At 43.4% G+C, this 16,516-nt stretch overlaps 1 protein-coding gene across 2 annotated transcripts in view; it reads right to left on the minus strand.

Annotated features, from left to right (window-relative positions):
* The window catches only part of COMT (catechol-O-methyltransferase), a 39,230-nt gene that overhangs the window by 20,486 nt on the left and 2,228 nt on the right, over positions 1-16,516 (minus strand). The window lies entirely within an intron of this gene.

Here is a 16,516-nt window from a genome sequence, read left to right on the forward strand (position 1 = left end):
GAGCAACAGAGACAGAGAGAGACACTTGTATCCCTGCTTTGCCACTCACAAAGCTTTCTCCCTGCAGATGGGGTCTGGGGGCTTGAACCTGGGTCCTTGTGCATTGTAACATGTATGCTTAATCTGGTGTACTACCACCCAGCTCCATCTTAATTTTTTTTTTTTTTTTGCCTCCAGGGTTATTGCTGGGGCTCTGTGCCTGCACTACGAATCCATTGCTTCTGGAGGTCATTTTTCACTTTTGTTGCCCTTGTTGTTTATCATTGTTGTCATTATTATTATTGTTGCTATTGCTGTTGTTGGATCGGCAGAGAGAAATTGAGAGAGGAAGGGAAGACAGAGGGGGAGGGAAAGATAGACACCTGCAGACCTGCTTTACCTATTGTGAAGTGACCCCCTGCAGGTGGGGTCCCATCTTAATTTTTTTTTTTTTCCTCCTCCAGGGTTATTGCTGGGCTCGGTGCCGGCACCATGAATCCACCGCTCCTGGAGGCCATTTTTTTCCCCCTTTTGTTGCCCTTGTTGTAGCTTCGTTGTGGTTATTATTATTGCCCTTGTTGACACAATTCGTTGTTGGATAGGACCGAGAGAAATGGAGAGAGGAGGGGAAGACAGAGAGGGAGAGAGAAAGATAGACACCTGCAGACCTGCTTCACCGCCTGTGAAGCGACTCCCCTGCAGGTGGGGAGCCGGGGGCTCGAACCGGGATTCTTGCGGGTCCCTGGGCTTTGTGCCACGTGCGCTTAACCCACTGTGCCACCGCCCGACCCCCCCATCTTAATTTTTAAAAATATTTCACAAGATAGAGAAATGAGACAGAGAGATAAAGAGAGAGACTCAGATCAGCACTGTAACATATGTAGTGCTAAGATCAAACTCAGAACCAGACTGCATATGTTCTTTCACTGCACCACCTCCTGGGCTGCTGATGTTCATGCTAGTCATGATTCTGACAAACTTTATTTCAGTAATATATCTCATGTCTGACAAAAAAATAGTTTCCAAAAATCTTTTTGGTAACTTGCAACCTTAGACCCATTCTAAATTCCATTAAATTATACATATTCATCAGATATCTAAGATAAGATAAAGTATGGAAACATTTGCTATTAAGCTTAAGTATAAGTTAATATAACTTTGGCTTCTTTTTTAATATTTATTTTTCTTTATTACACATGAAAAAACATTTTACATGGGAGAGAGAGAGAAAGGGAGAGAGAGAGAACAGAGTACCATTCTTTTTTTTAAAATTTCTTTATTGGGGAATTAATGCTTTACATTCAACCGTAAATACAAGAGTTTGTACATGCATAACATTCCCCAGTTTCAATACAACCCCCACTAGTTCCTCTGCAGAGTACCATTCCATGTGGCACCAGGAATAGAATTGAGAACTTGGCAGGGGTGGGGTGGGGGATGTAGATAGCATAATGGTTATGCAAAGAGACTCTCATGCCTGAGGCTCCAGAAGTACCAGGTTCAATGCCTTGCACCATCATAAGCCAGAGCCGAGCAGTGCTCTGGCAAGAAAACAACAACAACAAACTTCAGTGCTCTCTCTACCAGGAGCTTTTCCCCCAGTCACTTGGCTTCTTTGTCTTCACCCTCCTCTCCCTCCTCCTTTTCTTCTTTTCCCTTCTGTTCTTTTTCACCAGAGCACCACTTATGATGGTGCTTGGGATTGAGTCTGAGACTTCAGTGCCACAGTCACGAAAAGTCTTGCATAATCATTATGCTGTCTCTCTGGCCTAGCTTCTTATTTTTATGAGGTACAGAGAAGCCAAAGATACTAAAGTCTAGTGACCAGAAAGGTAGTTCATATGTCAGAGCAATGCTTTCTCTCCCTCTCTCATTTAATAAATAAAATAACTCTTAAAATGACATTTGGCAGCCCAGCAGGTGGTGTAGTGGATAAAGTATTGCACTTTCAAGCATGAGGTCCTAACTTTGATCCTTGGCATCACATATGCCAGAGAGATGTTCTGGCTCACTCACCTCTAATTAATAAATAAATACATCTTTAAAAAGTAAAAAATAAATAAAGATATTAAATTCTCAGTCTCCCTCTCTCTCTGGAAAACAATCATCCTGGAACCAAAAGCTTCAATCATAATTAAAAAAGAAGAAAGGAACAAAAGAAAGACAGGAGAAGGTTTGGTAGGAAACTAGAGTGAGTTTTTCTATGGAAAGTATGCAAAGAGAGGGAGCTGGGCGGTGGCACTGCAGGTTTAGCATACATGAATGCAAAGCACAGGGACCTGTGTATGGTTCCGGGTTTGAGCCCCCAGTTCCCCACCTGCAGGGGGGTAGCCTCACCAGAGTTGAAGCAGGTCTGCAGGTGTCCCTCTTTCTCTCCCCCTCTCTGTCTTCCCCTCTTCTCTTGATTTCTCTCTGTCCTATCCAACAACAACAGCAACAATAATAACAAAAGCAACAAGAACAACCAAAATGGGAAGAAGAAAAAAAAAAAAAGAAAAGTATGCAAAGAACGCAAGCTACGCTTTTGTTAAGAAAAGGGGGAGGAGGGGGAGAAATAGTGCAGCAACAGAACAGAGAATTATGCCAGAGGCTCCAGGTTTGATCCTCAGTACCACCAACAGCCAGAGCTGAGTGGTGTTCTGGTCAAAACCAAACCAAACCAAAGCAAAACAAGACAGCTGAACCCAGGTCTCACTCATACTGAGCCACTTCCCAGGTCCCCTACAGAGTTGTTGTTTTAATAGGTTTATTTTATTTTTTATTTTCATCTTATTGGATAGAGACAGAGAGAAATCAAGGGAACCCCCTTTTCCCTTGATTGAGAGAGATACCTGAAGCCCTGCTTCATAGCTTGTGAAACTTTCCCTCTGCTGGTGGGGACTGTGGACTTGAACCTGGGTCCTTGTGCATGGTAACATGTGTGCTCACCATACCACATACACCACCGCCTGCCCCCTTAAGGAGTCTTTTTTTTTTTTTTTAAGAATTTTAAAAAGTCTTTATTTATTCCCTTTTGTTGCCCTTGTTTTATTGTTGTTATTGAAATGGAGAGAGGAGGGGAAGACAGAAGGCAAGAGAAAGACACCTGCAGACCTGCTTCACCGCCTGTGAAGCGACTCCCCTGTAGGTGGGGAGCCGGGGCCTCTAACCGGGATCCTTACACTGAGGACGTCCTTGCTCTTTGCGCCACCTGCACTTAACCCACTGGGCTACCGCCCGACTCCCCCCTTAACGAGTTTTAACAGCAACTAGGGTCTGACTTTTCTCTCTGTTAAAACACTTATTGGGGGGAGTCAGGCGGTAGCGCAGCGGGTTAAGCGCAGGTGGCACAAAGTGCAAGGACAGGACTAAGAATCACGGTTCGAGACCCGGATCCCCACCTGCAGGGGAGTCGCTTCACAGGCAGTGAAGCAGGTCTGCAAGTGTCTATCTTTGTCTCCCCCCTCTCTGTCTTCCCCTCCTCTCCCCATTTCTCTCTGTCCTATCCAACATCGATGACATCAACAACAATAATAACTACAACAATAAAACAACAAGGGCAAATAAAAGGGAATAAATAAATAAATATTTAAAAAACATTTATTGGGGGAGTCGGACCGTAGTGCAGTGGGTTAAGCATAGGTGGTGCAAAGCACAAGGACCGGCATAAGGATCCAAGTTCGAACCCCGGCTCCTCACCTGCAGGGGAGTCGCTTCACAGGTGGTGAAGCACGTTTGCAGGTGTCTATCTTTCTCTCCCCCTCGCTGTCTTCCCCTCCTCTCTCCATTTCTCTCTGTCCTATCCAACAACAATAATAACTGCAGCAATAAAACAAGGGCAACAAAAGAGAATAAATATAAAAAAACATTTATTGGGTGTCGGGTGGTGGCATACTTAGTTGAGCACACATGTTACAGTGCTTAAGATTCAAGCCCTCTTTCACCACTTGCAGGGGTAAAGCTTTGCAAGTGGTGAAGCTGGGCTGCAGGTGTCTCTCTGCCTCTCTCCCTCTCTATCTTCCCCTTCCCCCTCAATTTCTGACTGTCTCTATCAAATAAATAAATAAAGATAATAAAAAAATTTTTAAAAAATTCTTGGACTATTGGCCTGCTTTTAATAAGGGCCTACAAAATATTTTTCTTTTTCTTTTTTTTTTTAATAATTTATTTCTTTATTGGGGAATTAATGTTTTACATTCAACAGTAAATACAATAGTTTGTACATGCATAACATTCCCCAGATTCCCATTTAACAATACAACCCCCACTATGTCATTCATCATCTTTCATGGACCTGTATTCTCCCCATCCACCCACCCACCCCAGAGTCTTTTACTTTGGTGTAATACTCCTATTCCATTTCAGGTTCGACTTGTGTTTTCTTTTCTAATCTTGTTTTTCAACTTCGGCCTGAGAGTGAGATCATCCCATATTCATCCTTCAGTTTCTGACTTATTTCACTCAACATGATTTTTTCAAGGTCCATCCAAGATCGGCTGAAAACAGTGAAGTCACCATTTTTTACAGCTGAGTAGTATTCCATTGTGTATATATACCACAACTTGCTCAGCCACTCATCTGGTGTTGGACACCTGGGTTGCTTCCAGGTTTTGGCTATTACAAATTGTGCTGCCAAGAACATATGTGTACACAGATCTTTTTGGATGGATGTGTTGGGTTCCTTAGGATATATCCCCAGGAGGGGAATTGCAGGGTCATAGGGTAGGTCCATTTCTAGCCTTCTGAGAGTTCTCCAGACTGTTCTCCACAGAGGTTGGACCAATTGACATTCCCACCAGCAGTGCAGGAGGGTTCCTTTGACCCCACACCCTCTCCAGCATTTGCTGCTGTTACCTTTTCTGATGTATGACATTCTCACAGGAGTGAAGTGATATCTCACTGTTGTCTTGATTTGCATTTCTGACAATCAGAGACTTGGAGTATTTTTTCATGTGTTTCTCAGCCTTTTGGATCTCTTCTGTGGTGAATATTCTGTCCAAGTCCTCTCCCCATTTTTGGATGGGGTTATTTGTTGTCTTGTTGTTGAGTCTGGCAAGCTCTTTATATATGTTGGTTATTAAACTCTTATCTGATGTATGGCATGTAAAGATCTTCTCCCATTCTGTGAGGGGTCTCTTGGTTTGGGTAGTGGTTTCTTTTGCTGTGAAGAAGCTTTTTAATTTGATGTAGTCCCATAGGTTTATACTTGCCTTAGTCTTCCTTGTAATTGGATTCGTTTCATTGAAAATGTCTTTAAAATTTATGCGGAAAAAAGTTCTGCCAATATTTTCCTCTAAGTATTTGATAGTTTCTGGTCTAACATCCAAGTCCTTGATCCACTTGGAATTTACTTTTGTATTTGGTGAAATACAGTGATTCAGTTTCATTCTTCTGCATGTTTCAACCCATTGTTTCCAACACCATTTGTTGAAGAGACTCTGCTTTCCCCATGTAATAGTCTGGGCCCCTTTGTCAAAGATTAGATGTCCATACGTGTGGGGCCTCATTTCTGGGCTCTCAATTCTATTCCACTGGTCAGTGTGTCTGTTCATGTTCCAGTACCAAGCAGTTTTGATGACAATGGCCCTATAATACAGTTTGAGATCTGGGAGTGTGATGCCTCTGGTTCTGTTCTTTTTTCTCAAGATTGTTTTGGCAATTCTAGGTCTTTTCTGGTTCCAGATAAACATTTGTAGCATTTTTTCTATTCTCCTAAAAATTGTGCTTGGGATCTTGATGGGGATAGCATTAAATTTGTAGATGGCTCTGGGTAATATATTCATTTTGATGATGTTAATTCTTCCAACCCATGAACATGGAATATCTTTCCACTTCTTTGTGTCTTTTTCAATTTCTTTGAGTAGTGACTCATAATTTTCAGTATACAAGTCTTTCACTTCTTTGGTTAGGTTTACTCCTAGATATTTTATTGTTTTTGTTGCTATAGAAAAAGGAACTGATTTCTGGATTTCAATTTCTTTAACTTAGTGTTTGCATAGAGGAATGCCACTGACTTTTGAATGTTAATTTTATAGCCTGACACATTACTGTATTGCCTGATGATTTCCAAAAGCTTCTTGCTGGATTCCTTAGGTTTTTCCATGTATACTATCATGTCATCTGCAAATAAGGAGAGTTTGACTTCTTCTCTTCCAATCTGTATGCCTTTAATTCCTTGCTCCTGCCTGATTGCTATGGCAAGAACTTCCAACACTATGTTGAATAGGAATGGTGATAGTGGGCAGCCCTGTCTAGTACCTGATCTGAGGGGAAATGCTTCCAGTTTTTCACCATTGAGTATGATGTTGGCTGTAGGTTTGCTATATATAGACTCCACTATCTTCAGGAATTTTCCATCTCTTCCCATTTTTTGTAGTGTTTTGATCATAAAGGGATGTTGTATTTTGTCAAAGGCTTTCTCTGCATCTATTGATATGACCATGTGGTTTTTGGTCTTGCTTTTGTTGATGTGGTGGATCACATTGATTGATTTACGTATATTAAACCAACCTTGCATGCCTGGGATAAACCCCACTTGGTCATGATGAACAATTTTTTTGATATACTGCTGTATCCGGTTGGCTAGAATTTTGTTCAATATTTTCGCATCTATGTTCATCAGAGATATTGGTCTGTAGTTTTCTTTTTTGGTTGTGTCCCTATCTGCTTTTGGTATCAGGGTGATGTTGGCTTCATAGAAGCTGGCAGGGAGTATTCCAGTGTCTTCAGTCTTCTGGAAGACTTTTAAAAGTAGAGGTATTAGTTCTTCTTTGAAAGTTTTGTAGAATTCATTTATAAAACCATCTGGTCCAGGACTTTTATTTTTGGGAAGATTTTTGATAACTGTTTCAATTTCATTAGCTGTGATGGGCCTGTTCATGTTATCCACTTCCTCTTTACTTAGTTTTGGAAGTTGGTAGGTATCTAGGAAATCATTCATTTCTTCCAGGCACTCTAGCTTGGCTTCTTAGCTTAATCACTGACTCCTGACCAAGAGATAAAGCAGGGTGTGGCAGAGATAATCCAGTGGTTATGCAAAGAGACTTTCACAGCCCCTCAGCTATGCCACCGAGGTATAGGTCTTCTCCTGAGTTTCCTGGTTAGATCTCTGTCCCCTGGTGTCTCTCCCTGTTACTGCTCCAGATTCTGAGGGTAGTAGCAATGGAGACTCAGAGTCGCACTTGGTGAGTCTCTGGGGAGTCCTTTCCTCCCTTCAGCTGTCCCCTTGTTGTGGAGCAGACTGGAGGTGGTGTCTCCACTGATAAAGTGTTGAACTGTTAGCAGTCACTTAATCTCTCCTTAGGCCCCTCTCTCCTCTCTGTCACCAGCCACGCGTGTTTGTACTCACGGGTGATTTACTGGGTTCCTGTGGTCATTCTAGTCCTGTCTTGTTTCGGTCCGGGTGGTCTCCTTTGGTATTCCTAGTTGATCCGGGAGAGGAGAGGAGAGGAGAGGAGAGGAGAGAAAGCGACCTGCTGCTCATAGCTCCGCCTCCGGAAGTCCACAAAATATTTTTCTTTTTTTATATATTTATTTCCTTTTTGTTGCCCTTGTTTTTATTGTTGTTGTAGTTATTATTGTTGTTGTTCTTGTTGGATAGGACAGAGAGAAATGGAGAGAGGAGGGGAAGACAGAGGGGGAGAGAAAGACAGACACCTGCAGACCTGCTTCACTGCCTGTGAAGCGATTCCTCTGCAGGTGGGGAGCCGGGGGCTTGAACCGGCATCCTTATGCCCGTCCTTGCATTTTGCACCACGTGCACTTAACCCACTGCTCTACAGCCCAACTCCCAAAATACTTTTCTTTACTGTATAATCTGACTAGAAAACAAAGATCAGGGGGGTTTCCGGAAGATGGCGGACTGAGAAGCTGCTAGTGGCTTGAGCTCTGACCACATCAACAGGAAACGACAGCAGGAATCTCACATCTCCACTATAGAGCCTCTACTTCCCCCAGTCCTTGAACCTTTGGACAGGGCCCACTTCCCCGCATGCCTCTCCCAATCCATATCAAATAACATTGCATCTGCCGATCACAACCTAATCAACACAACGATTGCCACCTCAACATGCTTCAGCTCAGACTGTGTCCAGAGACTTCACGTGTGGAATGACAACCCTTCAGCTTCATTACTCAGGTGAGACCTTTCCTTTCATAGTATACTCTAATTCCATCTCAGGTGGTTCACTTTCTAACAAAGTCCCAAAGCCTAGATATACACCAGTTTCTGTGAGACAGAACATATGTTCACACGTATCCATAAACTACTGCAAAATATATACCTGAAAGCAGAAGTACACTAGAGTTTGCAGCAAGTACCCCCTAACACTTCTTCTCCACTATTCCAAGCTTTGGGTCCATGATTGCTCAACAATTTGTTTGGCTTCGTATGTAACTCTCTTTTCAGTCACCAGGTTCCAGATGCCATCAGGATGCTGGCCAGGCTTCCCTGGACTGAAGACCCCACCAATGTGCCCTGGAGCTCCACTTCCCCAGAGACCCACCCTACTAGGGAAAGAGAGAGGCAGACTGGGAGTATGGACTGACCAGTCAACGCCCATGTTCAGCGGGGAAGCAATTACAGAAGCCAGACCTTCCACCTTCTGCAACCCACAATGACCCTGGGTCCATGCTCCCAGAGGGATAGAGAATGGGAAAGCTATCAGGGGAGGGGGTGGGAAATGGAGATTGGGTGGTGGGAACTGTGTGGAGTTGTACCCCTCCTACCCTATGGATCTGTTAATTTATCCTTTCTTAAATAAAAAATAAATTAAAAAAAAACAAAGATCAAATATATTATCAAAATAATTACCTGTACTCCCATATCATCACTAGAACATCTTTGATTAAGTAAGAGAAACTAGTTTTGGAGCCAGGAGATAGCTCATCTGGTAGCTCACACACTTTCCATTCACACTTGCCATTCACAAGGACTTTGGATTTGAGTCCTTGGCCACCATGTGGGAGCATCACACAAGGGGGAAGCTTCATGTGAGCAGTGGTACTGTACTGTGACATCTCTCCTTCTCTGTCTCTCATCCTCTATCTTGGAAAAAATGACCCCCAAAGTCTGCCCAGGGTGCTGATATTATGCAGGCTCAAAGCCCTGCTGGCAATAAAAATAGAGGCGGGGGGCAGGGGCAAGGGCAAGGGAGAACCTAGTCTTCTCATTGTCAATAGGATGTTTATAGTTATTTTCCTCCTGTGTTTATTTTATTCTTCTTATTATTTCTTATTTATTTATGTATTTTTACCAGAGCACTGCTTACTTCTGGCTTATGGTGGGGTGAACCTGGGACTTTGGAGCCTCAGGCATGAGAGGCTCTTTGGCAGGTGAGAATTCTACCACTGAACCACCATAAGAGGCTTTTTGGCATAACCATTATGCTATCTGCCCCTGCCCCTCTTGTGTTTATTTTTTAAAATTTATTAATGAGACGTGGGAGGGGGAGAAAGAGAGAACCAGAGCACTCACTGCTTAGCTCTGGCATAAGGTAGTACTGGAGATGGAGCCTGTGGCTTCTGGGGCTTCAGATAAGCAAGATGGCGCTCCAGCAGGCTGGGCTAACTTCCAGGCCCCACTTTGACTTTTGAATCGTTGCATTGTCACTTGGATTAGGAAGTTAAGGAAGAACTGCTCTACAGGGGTGTGTACTTCACCAATATTGCCATTCCCAGCAACTTTACTTTTCCAAGGTCAAACCTTGAATGAGTCATCTAGATTTCAAAATGACACTGGAATTTCCCAAGACAATCTCAAAGGGTTTCTTTTGCTTTGTTAAAAGAGAGATGGTAAAAATAGCCCGTTTTATTGATATGCTGGGTTTCATAAAAGTCTGTGTCAAATAGAAAATGCTGCTTAACTGTCCACAAGTAGGAGAAAATTTATTAGCATAAGAATTCCAGAAACTTTTTCAGCTAGAGCAGCCATCTTCCAGTAAATCACCAAAATGATTAATACAAAGGGGAAGAGGAGAGGAACCCTCTCTATGTTCTCTAGGCCTTTTAGAAAACATGGAGTTGGGAGTTGGGTTAAGCCGGTTAAGTGCAAGTGGTGCAAAGCACAAGGACCTGCCTAAGGATCCCGGTTTGAGGCCCCGGCTCCCCACCCGCAAGGGATGCATGCTGTTGGTATTATTGTAAACAAACAAGGGCAAGATTCTTGCCAAGAGAATTAATGTTCGTGTTGAGCATATTATGCACTCTAAGAGCAGAGATGGCTTCTTGAAAGAAAATGATCAGAAAAAAAAAAAAGAAGCCAAAGAAAAGGGGACTTGGCCTCAATTTGAGCACCAGCCTGTTCCACACAGAAAAGCACACTTTGTGAGAACCAACAGAAAGAAACCAGAGCTGCTGGAACCCATTCCCTATGAATTCATGGCATGATCAATATACTTAATAAAATTTAATAAAATTGTTTTAATAAAACTTAATAAAAATTCTTTCTTGTAACCTAAAAAAAAAGAAAGAAAAGAAAGCAAGAATTCCATAAACTATATAGTCCTTATAGTGTTGTCAATACCTTCACTACCCTTGAAATGTGATGTTACAATTTCAGCCACTATTTAAAATGTTGTGGTTCTGGGAGGTAATTTGCCCAGTACAGTGTGTGCCTTGCCCTGAGCTCTGACACCACATGGGTACACCACAGCACCAGAGGGAGCTCCATAGATAGTGGAACACTACTGTGATGCCTTTCCCTTTTTCTCTCACTCTTGCAAAAAGAAAAAAAAAGGAAAACCACTCTGTAAGTGGTGAAATCATATGCCCCAGCACCACAAAAGTAAAATAAAATTCTGTATATCATGAAAACAATCAGATTCCCCTATTAATTTTACTATTTTTATTTGTTAATTTATTATCTCTATTTACTGGATAGAGACAGCCAGAAATCAAGAAGGAAAGAGGTGATCGAGTGGGAGAGAGAAAGAGAGAGACACCTGCAGCCCTGCTTCACATTCGCAAAGCTTTCCCTCTGCAGGTGGGGACCGGGATCTCAAACTAGGGTCCTTCCACACTGTAACATGTATGCTCAACCAGATGTGCCACTACCTAGCTCCTATACAGGTTTTTTTTTTAATTAAAAAAAATTTATTTATTTATTCTCTTTTGTTGCCCTTGTTGTTTTATTGTTGTAGTTATTATTGTTGTTGTTATTGATGCCATTGTTGGATAGGACAGAGAGAAATGGAGAGAAGAGGGTAAGACAGAGGGGGGAGAGAAAGACAGACACCTGCAGACCTGCTTCACTGCCTGTGAAGTGACTCCCCTGCAGGTGGGGAGCTGGGGGCTCGAACCGGGATCCTTACACCCGTCCTTGCACTCTGCGCCACCTGCGCTTAACCCGCTGTGCTACCGCCTGACTCCCCTATACAGGTTTTATATAGGTGCTTGGTAAAAAGTTCTACAAAGGGGCCAGGAGATATAGCTCATTCAGTAGAGCACACACTTTGCCACCTGTGATGAGTTCCTGGCACAGGGGAAGCTCCATGGACAGAGGAGAGTTGGTGTGGTGTCTCTCCTCTCTCTTTGTTTCTCTCTATCTCTATCTAAAATTGAAAGGGGAAAAGGGAGGGAGGGAGGCTAGAAGAGCATGAGGCATTAAAAAAAAATCCACAAAGCAAACAATGAAAGACCAATGTGGTTAATTACCACTCTTGCTGCACTTGCATTAGCTACTAGACCAAGTTGAATGAGAACAGGATAATTTTGGAAACAAGAATAATCCCACTTTGATTCACTTTTACCAAAAAGAGAAGGGGCTGGGTTGAGAGAAATTGTAAGTATCTGTGGAGCAAGATAATACACCTTTGTGGGTTATCAGAATCTAGTCCTGCTCATTGTCTTTAAAGTTAAAAACAATTTTATTATCTTTATTTATTTATTGGATAGAGGCAGCCAGAAATTGAGAAAGAAGGGGGAGACAGAAAGGGAGAGAGACAGAAAGGGAGAGAGACAGAGAGATTCCTGCACCCCTGCTTCACCACTCACAAAGCTTTCCCCTGCAGGTGGGGACTAGGGGCTTGAACCTGGGTCATTGCACATTATAACATGTGCACTCAACCAGTTGCACCACCACTCGGCCCCTTGTCTTCCAAGTTTTACCACTGATCTGGGTGTTTGTATCCTGCTTGTTTGTTTTGCCACCGGGGTTACTCCAGGGTAGGTTTCTACACTACGAATGTACTGCTCCTGGCAGCATCTTGCCCTCTCTGTCTCTCTCCATCTCTCTATCAAAGTGTCTTTCTCCCAGCACTATCCTATTGTCTTACACATTCTGTTATTGCTTCCCAAATCCTTCTATCTAGTTTCCTACAATATCTAGCAGTGACTCTTCAAACTCACGTTTCTAGTTTCCTTCCCTTCCTCCCTACTTGGTATTACTGAAAACACTTGACTACCTAGGTCATATTGAAGTAATGTATCAAAATAGTTGCAAATCTTTGTACCAGGTTTTTAGGACATCTATAAATTCCAAGCTTAGTCACCCTCCATCTTCTGGAGTTGGATGGCCCTGAGAGCCTTTCTCTGCCCATCTCCTGATCCTGGTGAATCATTAGCTAACATTTCTTTGTGGACTGTTTCACTAAAAACAAACAACAACAACAAAAAAACCTGCTGAGATTGAGGGCCCAGAACTTGTAGTGTGAGCTAATTCTGGGTTGGCACCAACAAACTGTTTTCCTGCACCCCAAGTATCATGGCTTTTATTCAGATTACCCATTTACAATATCTGTCTATATCTGTATTATTATTTTTAATATTTATCTATTTATTCCCTTTTGTTGCCCTTGTTGTTTTATTGTTGTAGTTATTATTGTTGTTGTTATTGATGTCGTTGTTGTTGGATAGGACAGAGAGAAATGGAGAGAAGAGGGGAAGACAGAGAGGGGGAGAGAAAGACACCTGCAGACCTGCTTCACCGCCTGTGAAGTGACTCCCCTGCAGGTGGGGAGCTGGGGACTCGAACCGGGATCCTTTCTCTGGTCCTTGCGTGTGGGATAATGTGAAAGCATGGTAGAGCATAGGGGAACTCCGCCATCCTTGAGATGGTGGTCTGAAAAGACATCCCACCTGTCAGTATCTCCCTTTCAGGGATAGAGCTTGAAGGGAAAAGCTTTCCTGACTTAGTTTCCCCTTGTCAGTCTCCTAGGCTTCACAAAGGCCTGCACCCTCTAACACATAACTCATTCCCCTATTACAAACCAAATGGTTGCCTGCTTGAAAGTTCACTTAAAGTTCACTATAAGTTCACCATCTTTGATCACATACAAAACTACACTCCATCACCCTGCCTTGCCAGTAACTTAACAGTGAGACCCTCACACATTATTTTCCCATTCTTTGATCATCATGTCTTACACCAATACTCTGCTCTTCTGTGCTTTATGTCACTCTGCTGGTTTAACCACCATGTTTTTCTTTTTTTTAAATATATATTTATTTATTTTCCCTTTTGTTGTCCTTGTTGTTTTTATTATTGTTGTACTTATTGTTGTTGTTAGAGAGGAGAGAGAGAAATGGAGAGAGGAGGGGAAGACAGAAAGGACGAGAGAAAGATAGACACCTGCAGACCTGCTTCACCGCCTGTGAAGAAACTCCCTGCAGGTGAGGAGCTGGGGGCTGGAACCCAGATCCTTAAGCCAATCCTTGTGCTTTGCGCCATGTGTGCTTAACCTGCTGTGCTACCTCCCGACTCCCCATGTTTTTCTTAATGCCTTTGGTTAATTAACATCTCTTGCCTCATGGTAACTAGTCATCCTGACCTTTGGGTATCTCATCAATTCTTGTCATTCCATAGCCCTCCCCACCATAGGGGTACTGACCTTTTGGAAACCTATGATTACTGACATATGTGAAAAATATTCTTTGTTCCACTCTGCTATATAAGCCCTATCTTTTTCTGAATAAACTGGATGTTCATACCTGAATTTCCTCTGGTGGGTCCTTTCTGTGTTGCACAAGCCCTTGAATTGGCAACGGGGATGCCAGTGGCTTACCTCTGTTGCGAGGCCACCCACGTGAGCACCAGCACTTGCACTTTGCACCACCTGCACTTAACCTGATGCGTTACCGCCCGACTCCCTATCTATATTATTTTTAATGGTAGAGACAGAGAGGCAGAGAAGGAAAGAGAGATCACAGTACCAAAGATTCCTTCAATGCTGTAGGGGCTATGCAAACCGGGGGTGCACATGGCAGTGCACTAAGTGAGCTATTTGCCAGCACCACCTCCCCACTTTTTAAAAAATCTGATACCAGGGTTATCATTGGGGCTTTGTGACTCTATCACTCCTAGCGGCCATTTCCCCCCCTTTTTTGATAGAGGGTGAGAGAGGGACTGGGTGGTGGCGTACCTGGTTGAGTGCACATGTTATAATAAAGACCTGGGTTTGAGCCCCTGGTCCCCACCTGCAGGGGGACAACCTTGTGAATGGTGAAGCAGTATTGTAGGTGTCTCTCTGCCTCTCTCTCTATCACCCCATTCCCTCTTGATCTCTGGCTGTTCTTTTTCAAAAATATTTATTTATTCCCTCTTGTTGCCCTTGTTGTTTTTCATTGTTGTGGTTATTATTGTTGTCATTGTGGTTGTTGGATAGGACAGAGAGAAATGGAGAGAGGAGGGGAAGACACAGGGGGGAGAGATAGAAAGACACCTGCAGACCTGCTTCACCACCTGTGAAGCGACTCTCTTGCAGGTAGGGAGCCGGGGGCTTGAACCGGGATCCCTAAGCTGGTCCTTGCACTTTGTGTCATCTGCGCTTTACCCGCTGCGCCACCACCTGGCCATTTTTCCCATTTTGTTGCCCTTGTTGACATTATTATTATTGCCACTGCTATTGTTGATGGATAGGACAGAGAGAAATCAAGAGAGGAAGGAAGACAGAGAAAGGGAGAGAAAGACAGACACCTGCAGACCTGCTTCACCACTGTGAAGCGAATCCCCTGTAGGTGGGAAGTGGGCGGCTACGCCACATGCGCTTAGCCACATGTGCTTAACTCGGTGCGCTACTGCCTGAATCCCCTCTGGCTGTCTTTATTCAACAAATAAAGATAATAGGGTGTCGGGCGGTAGCGCAGTGGGTTAAGTGCAGGTGGCACAGGTGGCGCAAAGTGCGAGGACCGTCTCAAGGATCCCGGTTGGAGCCCCTGGCTCCCCACCTGAAGGGGAGTCTCTTCACAAGAGATGAAGCAGGTCTGCAGGTGTCTATCTTTCTCTCCCCCTCTCTGTCTATCCCTCCTCTCTCCATTTCTCTGTCCTATCCAACAACGACATCAACAACAATCACAATAATAACTACAACAATAAAACAAGGGCAACAAAAGGGAGTAAATAAATAAATATTAAAAAAACTTTAAAAAGATAATAAAAAAAAAGATAGAGGGTGAGAGGGCAGGGGTAGATAGCATAATGGTTATGCAAAGAGACTCTCATGCCTGAGGCTCCAAAGTCCCAGGTTCAATCCCCTGCACCACCATAAGCCAGAGCTGAGCAGTGCTCTGGTAAAAAAAAAAAAAAAAAAGATAGAGGGTGAGAGATGGAGGATAGAGAGACACAGAGATAAGGGAGACACTGCAACACTGGCTTCTCTTCTCCTGAAGCCTTTTCCTCTGCAGGGACTTCCATCTCCCCAGCATTTGAACCCAAGTCCTGAAGGAAAATGTATGTGTTCTCCCAGGTGAGCCACCTGCCGGTCCCCAGCTACCCAACTCTTTACATGGACACATGTTGTCTTGTAGCTGCATGCCTCCTCTGCTCCCTGCCCCCAAACTATGTAAACTTCAAAGAATGTATCGCCACTACAAATGAGGCAGGAGACTTTCATGCCTGCAGTCGCTGTTTGCATGGTCAACTCATAAAGCCCACTCAGCTCCCCCACTGCTGTGCTCTGTTCCAATAAACTGAATTCACCACCGTAAGCCAGAGCTGAGCAGTGCTCTGGTAAAAAAAGGAAAAAAAGTCATTGAAAACTTTTTTTTTTTAATTAAAAAAGGGAAAAGAATGACCTCTGGACTCATTGCGCAAGCACAGAGCCCCTGTGATAACCCTGGTGGCAATAATATACATATATATTTTTTTTGTCAAAAAAGAAAGAGAGAGAGAGAGACTTTTATTTTTCCACTGAAAACAGAAGCTCATTTCTCATTGGGATGCCTTTTGTTGATTAAACACTAGCTGAACTGTTGGAATTTGGTAGTAGGGTGAGTGAATACACACCAGACCTTTCATGAGGGCTATTTCCATGGGAAAAGAAAAACACAAAGATCAATGGAGCTGATGGTAAACTGTTGGGTGTCTCTGTGAAGAGATTTTAGCTGTTGAATTGAAAGTGGCTCTCAGTGGTAGAGGGTGGCAACAGCAACTCAGTGGGTTTCCCAATGTGGAATGTTTGGGGTGATGGCCCAGACAGCAGTGCCACCTCCTGGACTTACAAACACAAGGTCGCTAACACAGTTCTCATCTGTTTAAGGACACATCCCTCTCAAAACTCAAAGCTGCTAAAAGAAGTGACTGTTCTAGCTAACACTTGATGATGGGGTCCCACGTCCCAGAACT

This window comes from Erinaceus europaeus, chromosome 1 (genome assembly GCF_950295315.1).
Source record: "Erinaceus europaeus chromosome 1, mEriEur2.1, whole genome shotgun sequence".
In the NCBI taxonomy this organism is placed as follows: domain Eukaryota; kingdom Metazoa; phylum Chordata; class Mammalia; order Eulipotyphla; family Erinaceidae; genus Erinaceus; species Erinaceus europaeus.